Source organism: Patagioenas fasciata, chromosome 1 (genome assembly GCF_037038585.1).
Source record: "Patagioenas fasciata isolate bPatFas1 chromosome 1, bPatFas1.hap1, whole genome shotgun sequence".
Taxonomy (NCBI): Eukaryota; Metazoa; Chordata; class Aves; order Columbiformes; family Columbidae; genus Patagioenas; species Patagioenas fasciata.
Window position 1 is genome coordinate 32,889,204 of NC_092520.1, and position 13,078 is coordinate 32,902,281.

The 13,078-nt window shown below is 43.1% G+C and overlaps 1 long non-coding RNA gene across 3 annotated transcripts in view; it reads left to right on the forward strand.

Moving 5' to 3' along the window:
* The first annotated feature begins 929 nt into the window (after positions 1 to 929).
* LOC139827492 (uncharacterized) overlaps positions 930 to 13,078 on the forward strand; it is a 34,917-nt gene continuing 22,768 nt past the window's right edge. For 2 of the 3 annotated variants that reach the window (XR_011738070.1, XR_011738071.1), the window contains exons 1-3: positions 930 to 1,008; positions 1,278 to 1,378; positions 8,324 to 8,521. This is a non-coding gene — a long non-coding RNA (uncharacterized lncRNA). Of the gene's footprint in view, positions 1,009 to 1,277; positions 1,379 to 7,609; positions 7,688 to 8,323; positions 8,522 to 13,078 lie in introns of those variants that run through there. The other variant, XR_011738076.1, reaches the window with a different exon arrangement.

Here is a 13,078-nt window from a genome sequence, read left to right on the forward strand (position 1 = left end):
GGAGATTACCTATTGCTTTTCTTTCCCCTGCCAACATCTTTTCTTCTACACCAGTGTCAGCTACATTACCTTTCAGAGGTGGTCCCTCTGCTATGTATATAGCACATTGCTGCAACATACAAGCAGATCTGAAGTCAGGGAAGGACGACCCCTGCTATGTTTTTTAGGACAGCGTTCTGGTCCTTTCAAGCCCTGGGTCTGGCTTCACGACTTGATGTCTCCCAAGTGCTGTCTGCAGTCCCAGGACATACCTCTGCTCTGCAGGGGGGCAACTTCTCATCCATCTTCTTCCCCAGCTTAATGTCCTTTCTGACAGGTATCTGCCCACCTGTCCGTAGTGGAGACCTGCAGTGATGGAGAAACCACAGCTTTCTCAGTCTTCTCCAGCACTTCCTTATCTTCAGTTTTAGAAAGCCTCCCATGCCACAATGCTTAACTTTTTACTTTTACCGTTAAATAATTTTGTTTTAGACCTGGCTGCCCCTCTCTGACCTGTCTCTGCTTGGCCCACCCATCATACAGATTGTGTTTGAAACACTGTTGCCCAAACTGGGCACTGAGACCTTTGAGAGAAGATCTTCAAGCAGAGCAGAATTATCTTGTGTTTTCACATTGGGACACTTGTGTTTGTATATCCCCTACAAGACTTACCTTTTTTTACAGCAACAAGATATTACTGAGTTATGCTCAACCTGTAGCCCACTTCTCCAAAATTGCTCCTGACCTGGTAATTCCCTGGTGTGATTTTGCGAAGTTGTGTTTGCTGTTTAATGCAGAACTTCGTATTTGACTACTCAAAACTGAGTCAAACTGTTTTGCAGGGGATTTCTTAATTTATTTTATTTTTTAGTTCTTAATCTGTGCACTAATTTACATGCAGCCTCTTCCAGCTTCATGTCACTAGCAAATGTCCCTTCTTTTCCATTCCCAGGTTGTTACTGAAAATGTGGAGTGACATCAGACTTGGGACAGACCACAGCCTGAATGTCCTTTCAGTCTTATTGTGAGGTGAGACTAGGGCACCAAGAACTACTCTCTGTGATTTTCCAGCCACTCTTGTAACCACCTCATATAATTTAATCTGGACCATACTTTTTCAACTTTGAAAAGTCAAGATATGTGACATTTACTAATTCTTCCACTATCTTGTTATGAAAACAAATTTAAATTGGCCTGACATAACCCAATACAATTAGGTCAGTTTGATGCATGCTGGCTGTTAAGAAACTCCTTGTTTTCTCCCAAACACTTACAAAATTGTTTGTGATTTGTTCCAGGAGAATTCATGGAAGTGAAGTTGAGCAACGTGAGCTACTGGAGTTAATCCTGAAGTCCATGGAACCGACACAACCCCTGCCAGGAGTACCATGTGCTTTAGGTCAGCATCAAAATAAGGGGATCTTTGATATTTAATTAAATCAATTATCTTTCCTATCCATGTGGAAATGTGCCATTAAGTATTTTGCAGGTAGAATAGGAGTGTTCAGTGGGAAACTGCTGGAGCAGCTCTGGAAGCTGGTGGAAAGCTGAACTCGCCTCCTCCTTTGCTCAGGCAAAACCAACCCTCAGTTTACTTGCTGGGGGACTTCTCAGGGTCACTTGCAGGAGGGGGATGCCAGGCTTCTTGGAAGTGCTGCAGGGGTTAGCCAGCAACTGAAGCTTTTGGTTTGGTCTAGTCAGGGTTGGGCTCCTAGTGCCACAGTTCTGTGTTCAGGCTCAGACCTTCACTCCCCTACCTTGGACACAGTTGTTGTGTTTCCAAGGGACTGCAGTTGTTCATCAAGAAGGAGAGCAGATCTGGGTCTTGAGACTGAAAGAAAACCCTAAATGTCTGACTAAGTATTGTAAATGCGGGATCCATGCACGTTTTTGGGTGTGTGGGCAAGGAGGAATCTTGTGGCTGCCTCCAGCACAGATGTGATGTGTGGAGGGGCTCTTAATCCCAGTGGTTTGGTCTGGAAAAAAAAAGAGTCCTCCCACAGGTACTGCTTTCACTGATCTTTTTACTGATCTGGGCTTCAGGTCCTAATAGCAACTAATCTCGATGAGTAAATTGCCCCTCACCTCTGATGTGCATATTTTGCTCCTTTTACAGTGCTCACAACCACCCAGTGTTTCTGCTTTTCATTCCCGATGTTTTCCCACACCAAGGCTGTGCTTTCTGAGGGTTTTTTTAAATTTCGTTCTATGACACAATGTGTTCATTGCTGTACATTTCCCTCTGAAGATCCCTGCAACAATACCATGAAAGGATCTGTGCAACTCAGCCATCACAGGTGCGTTCAGCTGCTGCTGAAATTACGTAAGGCATCTAAAAATAAGCAAAACCTCCAAGTTTTCAGGGTGAATCCAGTTTCTTGGGATCTACTGCAGCCAGGAAAGAGGAGGGGGCTGGCTGGAGCTGAACCCCCACCCCATACCCCTGCCTTGCACTCAACTCTACCCTTTCCCATGCAAATGGAACTGACTCCTGAAATGGAAACCCTGTGGCTGGGCTGGTGTTTTTCAGAGGAAGGTCTGGTTTTTGCTGTGCCAAACACTGGGTTTTGACAAGCCAGGCAACATCCTCTTGGTCTGTTTGCATCTGCGTAAGGCTTCTGGTTAAAGTCTGGGGGAAGTGTAGAGATCACGCCTTAACTATGAAAACAGTTCTGTTCTCATGTCATAGGTTCCAGCACATCAGCACGTAGGAGCGCTCGTTTCCTTTGAGCAGCACTGGTTTGTATCAAAAAAGAAAAAAGGAAAAAAAAAATTAAAAAAGCAAGCAAGACACAGTTTTGCTCCTGTTGTTGCTTAAGCCGCTCAGTCTGATGTCAAGAAGAGGATAGAGGGGGGCGCTGAATTTCCAGACACCCTTTCTGGGTAATTACCCTTCCTCTTCTCACATCCTCAAGGAAAGGCTGATTTTTATAACCACTGCATTTAAGGGTTTTCTTACTCTATTTTTTTTTTTTTTTAACTGTGGCAAATATTTTAGATCAGGCATATGCAAAAGGCTATGGAATATGACTGTATTCAGCCAAAAGTGATTATTCTTATGGGATAATTCGACTAATGAAAGTTTAATTGTATTTCAGGGAACCGTATGCCATTGTGGCGCATTATTTTTGTACCTCACGGCTTGTGCTATTAAAAGATTGCAGCTGATACAGAGTGATATGGGAGGATGCCAACTGGATTCAGAGAATTTAATCAGATTACTTTGGCTTTGAAATCTCTTTGTTGGTTAGTTACAAAATTTCCTATTAATTTTAGGGCATTTCTCCTCAGTTTTGAGGGCTCTAATAGCATTAACTTGAAACCTCAGGAACGATCTGGGGAGGAAGAGATATTCCATGTTATTCTGTTTTCCTCTAGTCATATTTTTCTGAAGTTTCAGCTTGCGTAACTTTGGGATGGGTGTTGAGTACCTTTTGAAAGCATGCAAGAGCAGATTGTTTTAAAGGTTGCTGTCCACATATCCGAATCATCTGCCTTCACAGACTCAAAAGGCTTGTCTCCATTTTAATTTGTAGCCCTTTGTACAGCTTTTAAATTTTGAAGTTTCTTGTTTGAATAAAAAGCATGCAGGTGCAAAAGGCTTAAAAATATCAGTTACAAATTCAGTCTTTCCCCCCACACTGATACACCGGGGTGGAAGAAAACAGCTACTGGGTGGATAACAATTATGTGGAAGAAAAAAGCATCTACTAATGCTGGGTACCACAAGCAGAAAGAGGAATAAATGACTGGTGCTTAGGAGAAGTCCAACTGAGTTCACATTGCTGGAAAAAAATGCTCATCAGAAAGGACATCAGATAACAGGGTACTTTGCCTAGTGAGGTAATTACGATTCAAATAGTAGATGTATTCAAGGCAACATAAGATGAATTCTCCAAAAATATGGTGTAGGCTGCGTGGCGGTGCCAGGGGAAGATGAGGGCCTGGTGTTTGTTCACCCGCTCTCCTTCCCCACTACTTCTCCATCGCCCTCAGACTTCTCTGTTGGTCAGGGGACACAGGCAGGAGGGGGCAGTGGGTCCCACTGCATTTCACAGAAAGAAGCCAGGGCCAAGGTAATCACCTAATAAAAACAAAATTAACAAAGTTTTGGACACTGAACAAAGGGATGCATCCAATAAGGATGGCCAGGGCCAGATTCCCAAAGTGTGAGCTTTGTCTGAGCCTGTTTGGAGGGTGTTCGTCTCTTCTCCCAAGCAGCAAGTGATAGGACAAGAGGAAAAGTCACCAAGCTGTGGTAGTGGTGGCTTAGATGGGATATTAGGGTTTTTTTTTCCTGGAAAGCATTGCCAGGCACTGGAACAGGCTGCCCAGGGAAGTGATTGAGTCACCATCCCTGAGGTGTCTAAAACATGCATAGATGAGGTTCTTAGGGACATGGTTTAGTGACAGAGTTCAGTTAATGGTTGGACTTGATGATCTTGAGGATCTCTTCCAACCAAAATGATTCTACCATTCTATGTCTGCTTGTTTCTTATCAAGTAGGGGTGTATCTGGTGCCTGAGACAGTGCCAGTCCAGGCTGGGATTTTTTTTCAGCTTCTCATTACAGAGAAATAGGAACTTCTGGTTATGTTTAAAGAGCAAGGGTGGGAAGAAAATCCCACTGACAGCATATGCCTTATGACAGCACTAGCACATTCATTGTGAAAGTGATGGGCAGCTAATTAAATCAATGCAGGAAAGAACCCAAACTGGGGGGGCTTTTTGTTCGTTTGGTTTTGTTTGCGTGTTTGTTTGTGTTTTTTTTTTTTCCCCTTCTCAAAAGCTCTGGCCTGAGAAGGGGCTGCAGAAACAATCACAGCCTGTGAAATCAGGACAGTATTAAAAAAAAAAACACAAAAAAACAGAGGGGCAGGGGGGAGGAGGATATATAATTAGTGCCAGCTGGATGTGAAATCACTCTGGCATTTCAAAATAATAAAAATATTTTTTGGCCATTCATTTGGTCTGGCATGTAACGTCAACACTGCTGCCACATCAGCATTCAGAGTTAGAGTGCTGGAAAGGAGACACCAGCAGAGACCAAATGGCTGCTCAGCCTCCCGGAACAGGACATTGTTGTGGGATCACAGAATCACAGGATGTCAGGGATTGGAAGGGACCTCGAAAGATCATCCAGTCCAATCCTTCTGCTGGAACAGGAACACCCAGATGAGGTTACACAGGAAGGTGTCCAGGCGGGTTTTGAATGTCTCCAGAGAAGGAGACTCCACAACCTCCCTGGGCAGCCTGTTCCAGTGCTCTGGCACCCTCACTGTGACGGTTTCTTCTCATACTTAAGTGGAACCTCTTGTGTTCCACTTTGTACCCATTGCCCCTTGTCCTATCATTGGTTGCCACCAAGAAGAGCCTGGCTCCATCCTCGTGACACTCACCCTTCACATATTTATAAACATTAATAAGGTCACCCTTCAGTCTTCTCCAAGCTAAAGAGACCCAGCTCCCTCAGCCTGATGATGCTGCAGCTACAGCATCACTGGGAAGGATGCTCCAAGCAACAAGTACGCAAGCAGGAGCACTTCCTGGATCCAATAGATGGAGATCGCCAGGAAAAAAAAAAAAGCAATTTGCTGGACCAACTCCTGAAAAAGAGAGGAGTAGCTGTAGCTGAGATAAAACGGGCTGATGGCAATGGCACAGCTTTTCCTATGTAAAATTTTGCATTATTTGACTTGGTCATTGCTCGATCTAACCTTTATTTTGAGGTAGGCATTTTAAGTTTGACCTTCCCATACACACAAGATGAGAAAAATATTTCCAAAATGTATGGCACAGCCTTGGATGATCTGAGCATCCCAATTTGCAATAGGAGGAGTGAATTTCTTCAGTCTTCTTTAGCCTGACTCTTGTTTACAGCCACCTCTCTCTTTCAGAGTTATGCTACCCCGGGTGAGTGCTGTCAATGCAAGGAGGAAAAGCAGCTTTCACTTCTCTGTGCTTTGGACACACACACCTGTCCCCTTTTCTTCACCCAAAGCTGAGAGCTGTGGGGATGAAAAGCCATTTTAATGAATAAGACACCTTGTTGAACAAGCAAACGCCAGACAGGGAAGTGTTGAACTGGGAGATGTATTTCCTATTTTATTCTAACGCCTGCTCCGGGGCTGATCTGTGACTAAGACAAGACAGAGATGCTGGAGAGCCAGAAAAGCACATCAGGTGGAGCACAGCAGCATGGAGGTGGCTCCTGTGCATCGATGGGTGTCACAGAGATGTTTGTGAGGAGGTGGCACCTCCCCAGCCAGGGAAGTGCCATGTGCTCAGCCACTGGGACATCCCCCCCATCCCCAATCCGGGTTTGACACTGCTCTTCCTGAAGCAAGACACACCAAAGGCAGGGTTTCACTGGACGGACTTCACAAGGGAAAGCTCCAGACCTACTTGGACAAGTGACAGAGGGACACTGGGGTAGGAGCAGAGACCAAAGAAAAACTGGGAGAAGCGAAGGGGTCTCCATGGGTTGACATACAGAGGAAGCTGCTGTAAATCAAGCTGAGTTAGACCCAACAAGGACAGCAAGCAGCAAAGTCCTTTCTGAGGCATAAACAGAAAGCAGACAAGAGGTAAGTAAGGAAGTAGTAAGGGAAGAGGCAAGTGCAAGAGATATTCAGATAGTGAATCAGGCTAAAAAACCACCATAATTCAGTTTTTTTATAAACAGATGTTAAATATTTTGGGTAAAACCAAGAACGCTGTCAGGAATTAGGGCATGAAAGTTCAAGGGACCACACCACAGGTGAAAAACAAAGCAGTGTGGTCAGTGCTTACCTTACCTTATACACCTATATATATATGCCTTACCTTACCTTACCGCATAGACAAGATCACCTCAATCATCTCCATCTGAGGACCCTAAAGAGTCATTCATCAAACAACAGGGAATTGTTAATCCAACAGTAACTACTTTTTCTGTAAAGTACTCAGTCAGAGGTGCTAACCCAGATTTAGAAAACAGGAAATTATTCCTAGCCTGTTGACCACTGTAGTCTTGATATTAGAAAAGACCTAGAACAAAATTTGAAGGACAAATGAAAAATAAAAGAGTATTCAGGAGAAAAAAAAAACAACAAACACCTGTTAAATTTAGACTGAGTTTAGCAAGGGTAGCTCAAGGCAGCCTCATCTGATAGACAACTGAAAGACTGGCAGATGACTGATAGAAAATTGATTTTCTAGGCATGTAATATAGCTGAATTTCAACAGATTATTTTGATATAGAGATACCTGGAAAATTTTCAGAAAAGCTAACGAAAATGGACATTAGTGTAAGAATGACGGGTTGGGTAAAGGTTTGACTCACAGTGAGAAACAGCTTTTGTACTTTAGGGGAGCATCAAGTCAGACGGAACTTGCCAGTAGCATTCCTTACAGACAGGTCTTAGCTTTGGTTTTCTTAAATACTTGCATGACTGGTTTTGGCACAGACAAATGGGAGTGTACTTATGAACCCTGCTTTAATGTGCTGTCATTACGGAGTAGCATATGGGCAGGTTTTGAAAGGAACTGATTAAGTTTGAGGAGCGGGGTAAAATGTGTGAGATGAGATGGGGTAACACAGAACAGCAAAGTGATGCACAAAGGAAATTTTGTACTATGCTCTGGGAAATTTGTCTGTTGAAAGTCATCTGGCCTGGAGAGAACTGAGCACCGGACTCAACTATGGGTGACTGAAGAACAAATGTGAGGTGACTATGAAAAATTAAAACCAGCCCAAATAGGTATGAAAGCTAGTGTGGAGGAAGGATATACTGAGCTCTAACGAAGATGCTGGCAAGCTCTGACTTACTCAACTCCAATTATTCACTTTTAAGAGAGAGAAATTTTACTGAAATCAAATCAGATAAGGATATAAAACTGAGCTAAGGGAAAAAAATATCTAATTGCTAAAAGGTGAATAAAAAGCTTTGGCTTGCTTTCCTTAGTGAAAATGAAGCTGAGAGTTGGTTGATGTCTATCAAAATAACGCAGGTAACCCAAAAGGAAGGACACAAACTATTTAAGCCGGGGAGATGATTGGCACAAAAGTAAATGGGTCTGGACTGTTTGCTGTTACCTAAGGCTGGAAACTAGAGGATGTCTCCTCTGGCTTGAAAGCAGTAAGGTGCTGGGACAGCCTTCAAATAGAGGCAAGTGCCCAGCTGGCATGAAGACGGAGTCTCAGGAGGGTGAGAAAGAGCTGCAAGCATGGGGGCAAGACTTGAGGTTGTATGAATTTAATTATCATCCTGTCTTCTTCTGTTTGAGTAGCCAGTAATCACTTGATGAGCCTCACAGTGGACTCTGTTTGCTCTGCACTGTATCAATGTTTATCTCATTTGCAGCAGAGAAAGCAAACCCGGGAAATAGGAATTTCACTCCGAGGAGAAACGCGACAGTGCCCTAGCTTGCGAGCTGTGAAGGGCAGATCTGCCTCCAGGTTTCAGCAGACTATTCTTCAGCCATCTTTCATTCATCGTCGGGAATGAGAGCTAATTAACTCCTAGCCTGTTTCATAACGGAGAGACTAGCCTCTCTAAGAGGTAAGACACTTCCTTTCTTTGCTTGAAACATCATGAACTTTCAAACTTGGCAAGGCTCTTTTGAGTTCAATCTAATAGTAAACCCAAACTTCCCATCGCACAAAAGCAATGAGCCTGAACTTGCCTGAACTTGCCTCAGGGAGCTGAGATCCAAAGCTCTGTCATTCGCTCAAAAGCCATTCTCCTCTTTGCAAGGGCAGGATGTTGTTGTAACAGAGCATCCTTGCTGTTTGCTCAGCCTCCCTTCCTCGTGATGAAATCCCTGTATAGCGACTCTGGAGGTCCTCCTTCAGCTCCATTTTTGGGCATACAATGTGCTGCCCAACTAATCCCCACTCTTTTCTATGAGTGATTTATGGAGACTCGAAGGACATTGAGACTCAGCACATTCTCTGTTTTCCAAACGTTGGTGCAACGAGAGCGGTACTTTTTCTGCCAGTGGGAACCTGAAAGACCTGATGGGCTTTCCTGGCAGGACTCGATGTCAATGAAAGGGGCGCCAAGCTGCCTGTGGAGCAAGAGGAAGTACCAATGTGTGTTTGCTTTGACTTCCACTGGGAACCACGGAAAATATATTTTGACTTGATTTTACAGTTCAGTTTCTCGTTAGCACAATAAGAGCGCTCAGCCAGTGATCAGAAATGCTCTTGCTTAATTTGCATCGGTTCCCATTCAGTTATTACGCACAACTGACATTATAAGAACAAAAAAACCAACCACCACATTGAAGAGTGAAATGCTTTTTTTCTCATATCTTTTTCCTTGCAATACCAGTTCTTTTTTAAAGAGAATGGTTTTATGTCATCATGAAGTGTTTATTCTGGGAGGGAGGAGGGGAGTCTGTGATGTTTACTCTAGGTATCTAAATTTAAATGACTAAGTTAAGCACATAAACTCTCTAGCATGCCTGTAAAAACCTATGGAGAGGGAAGGGCTCCTCTAGTCAGCAGTTCAAGGGCTCTTGCTTAAATGAGCAATATTTTATTACCATGTCATGCAATAAAACAGGTGTTTAGGGTTATATTTTCTTTTACATTCTTGCTGCTCTTATGCTCCAGGATGATGAGAAAAGCACAAAAAGTTTTCTGTATATCTAGGTTTGCTACCCAGCATCTTCCTGTATTTCATTAAACAGATCACAAAATTACTAGAGCACAAGGGAATGAACTTCCTTCCCCTTGTATAAATACAAACAACCCACTCTAATGTTGAGTTCAAAGCTCAGCAATTTTACCTATGCAAGAGTGGAGATTGCTGGTGGAAACATATCCCTTATATTTGGAGTTGGAAAGTGAATTTGGACTCATACAGGCCTGATCCAAATATCATGGAAGTTGGGAAGCCTGCAATTTAGGAACTGTTACACTATCCTATTCCCAAATCTGTTTTGCCCATCATCTTATTTGCGATGGGGACCACCAGAAGATGCTTTTGGTGAGTGCTGAAATGGGTTTGAAATAGGCAGGCCGTGACATTTGGTCACATCCTAATCCTCCACGAACAGAAGCTGGCTGAAGTCAGGTCTGGCGTATGGATGTTAGTTTCCCTTCTACATCTTATCTTAGCATTAAATATTAAATACAGGTTTTCTTGTTGCCCACATAACAGGGAAAAGGTGCAGCTACAATGTATTAACCTTTAGAGAAGCAGTTTTCTTGTAAGAAAATCAAAGGGAAAATGTTTAAATGAAATTACTGTGAGTACTCAGAGAGCAGGTGAGCACTGTCAAACTGGAAAGATTTATTGAGCTGAATCCCTAGGGGTATGGCCTGGGTTCAGGACTATTCAGTATTTTCATCAATAATTTGGATGAAGGAGTAGAGAGTCCCTTTGTTAAAGTTTTAGCCAACAGCAAGAGACACTAGGGAGGAGAAGATTAGCGCTCAGGAGATTTCAGTAATTAGAGGGATGGTCTGGAAATAAACAGAATGTGACTTTGTGAAGACAAGTGCAAATCTGCACCTACATTGAAATAATCAGCTCCGCAGGCACACGGTGGGAGAGAGCAGCCAGGTAGCAGCTCTGCCACGAGGGAGCTGGAGGTTTTGAGGGAGCAATGACTCAGCCGTGGAAGGAAGGAACATCAGGCTGCGTTCGACAGATGAGGATGTCGCCTGTGAGACACAGAGGGATAATCCCTTCGGCGGGATCAGTGAGATTGGTTTCTGGCATCATACCTCAGGAAAGATGTGGCCACAGCCCCAAGGAGAGAAAGGCATCAGGGAGGAAGCCTACAAAACATCTACGGAGCTGTGCCAACGAGGAGAGAGGCAAAGCATTTGTATTTAGCCTGGGGAAGGCAAGGCTGAATGGAGACAGGATAACAATCTTCAAGCACAGTTAGTCTGCAAAAAGAGGAAGGTGGTGAACTATTCTGTGTTCAGAAATTATCCTTTGTGGTTTAACCACGATTTTCTGTGGTTAGACAAAAAAAAAAAAAAAAAGAAAGAGAGAGGGAGAGAGAAATGGAGATGGCAGATAACCTGACTTTACTGCTTTACTTATGAAGTGCCTTGGGGCATAAAGCACATGATCAAACATAGTCGAGTTACTGCAGCTTAATGAGTTATTGCCTGTTGGCTGAACCATAGTAATTAACCATGTGTATGCCCTTAGCCTGCCTCCCTTGCCAGATTAAAAGGGCTCCCTTAAATTCTTGTGTTTTACTCTGCGGATGAGGCAGGCTGAAAGCTTGTGTAAGATCAGTGATTACAGCTCAGCTGATGGAGGGTGACTTCTCAGGGATGGAAACTTGTTCTTAGCACTCAATGGTAACATGGGCATTGTTATATCTGGAAGTAATAAAAGGGATTTGACAAGGGAAGAGGGGCAGAAAAGAGACCTAAGTATATTTTAATTCACAGGCTTATGTCACACCGAGTTTTATAGAAGATCTCAGTAGTTTTTGTCTGGGAAGGCTTCTAACACAGTAATTTAAAAAACGTAATATTAAGAACACTACAGAGCACTGCACACATTTCTCTCACGACTGCACACATACTTGCTTTCAGTCTCTCTGCTGTAGTTTCTCCTTTCAATGAGAATTTTCAATGAGAGTTTTCCTTCTTCCTTTTACTGTGACAGGTAGGAGTTGTTGGAGTGGAGCTTTCCTGGTGTGCTGGTACATGTGGAGTATACAGTGTTCCTTCCTTCCTTCCTTCCTTCCTTCCTTCCTTCCTTCCTTCCTTCCTTCCTTCCTTCCTTCCTTCCTTCCTTCCTTCCTTCCTTCCTTCCTTCCTTCCTTCCTTCCTTCCTTCCTTCCTTCCTTCCTTCCTTCCTTCCTTCCTTCCTTCCTTCCTTCCTTCCTTCCTTCCTTCCTTCCTTCCTTCCTTCCTTCCCCTTGCCATTGTTTTTCCACTGTTATAATCAGTTTGAAGTACATTGCTGAGGATGAACCTTTGGATGTCACAATCTTAGAGAAGATTTTTGTTTACAGTCATATTTCTGTCCAGGTGTTGTATGTTGTCCCTTTTGAAGCAGCTTATTCTTTTGCTAATAAGTATATCATTCGGAGAGGCAGCAAACTTGGCAAATTTGCTCAGCAGACAAACTTGGGAAGTGCTATGTGAAATGAAAACAGAGACTTTGACTTTGTTAGTTTATTGCTGTTTTATAGAACCACATAAATTAGCCTGGTGAGGACCTCAGGAAGTTATCTTGTTCCTTTCTGTGCTCAGAGCAGGATCAGGTTTATCACTGTCTTTTCTGACTGCTCTTTGTCTAACCTGTTTTTGAAGCAAACCCCCTGGACAACCTTTCCCTGTACTTTCCTATCTTCAGCCACTCCATCTGATCCAAAACAACATAGCTGATGACAAGTTACACACAGTTCAGCCTAAATCAGCCAAACTACATTCATTTGCTGCTGCGATCCTTCCGATTTTTGGTAGGAAACAGAAATGCTAGAAATCTTCACAGAGATTATTTGATAACATAAAAGTTTTGTAATCTAATTTAGTCTAAAGTTGATTGATTGTTTTCCCTTCAGGACATAGATTTTTGCATTGGGAGAGAAATTACAACATACTATGAGCTATAATGCTATAGTAGTAATATATACACTTCATCTCTTAACTGCCTGCAATATGGAAACAAGTTTTCATAGCTGTGTCTTGTATATGTGGAAGGAGGTGCTATTACCTACTATTTGGTGTTAGGCTTCCTGGCTTTCACAGATACATGCTCTAGACTGAGGATTTGTGATTTAGTTGGAGCTGAAATTTAGTCTGGGTCTGGAGAGTCTGTCCACTGCAGCACAGAAATAATTGACATCTGCATTAAGTTAATATCCAGATGTGGATCTACAGTGGGGGAAGTCTGTGGCTGATTGGAGCTAGGGTTTGTCTTATCTCTAGTTTTATGGCGAAGAAATTTTATCTTAAAACAGTGTCCTTCCAGTACTGCTAACCCCCTCTGGTATTACCCAGGAAATATCAAATAACAACTGCTCCGCTGAGACCCAAAGTGAAACCATCATACAAGAAGAACGTGAGAACTGCTGAACAGACTGTATTTCCAGTTATCTGAGAACTGTACATCTACAAGTAGCTGAGAATT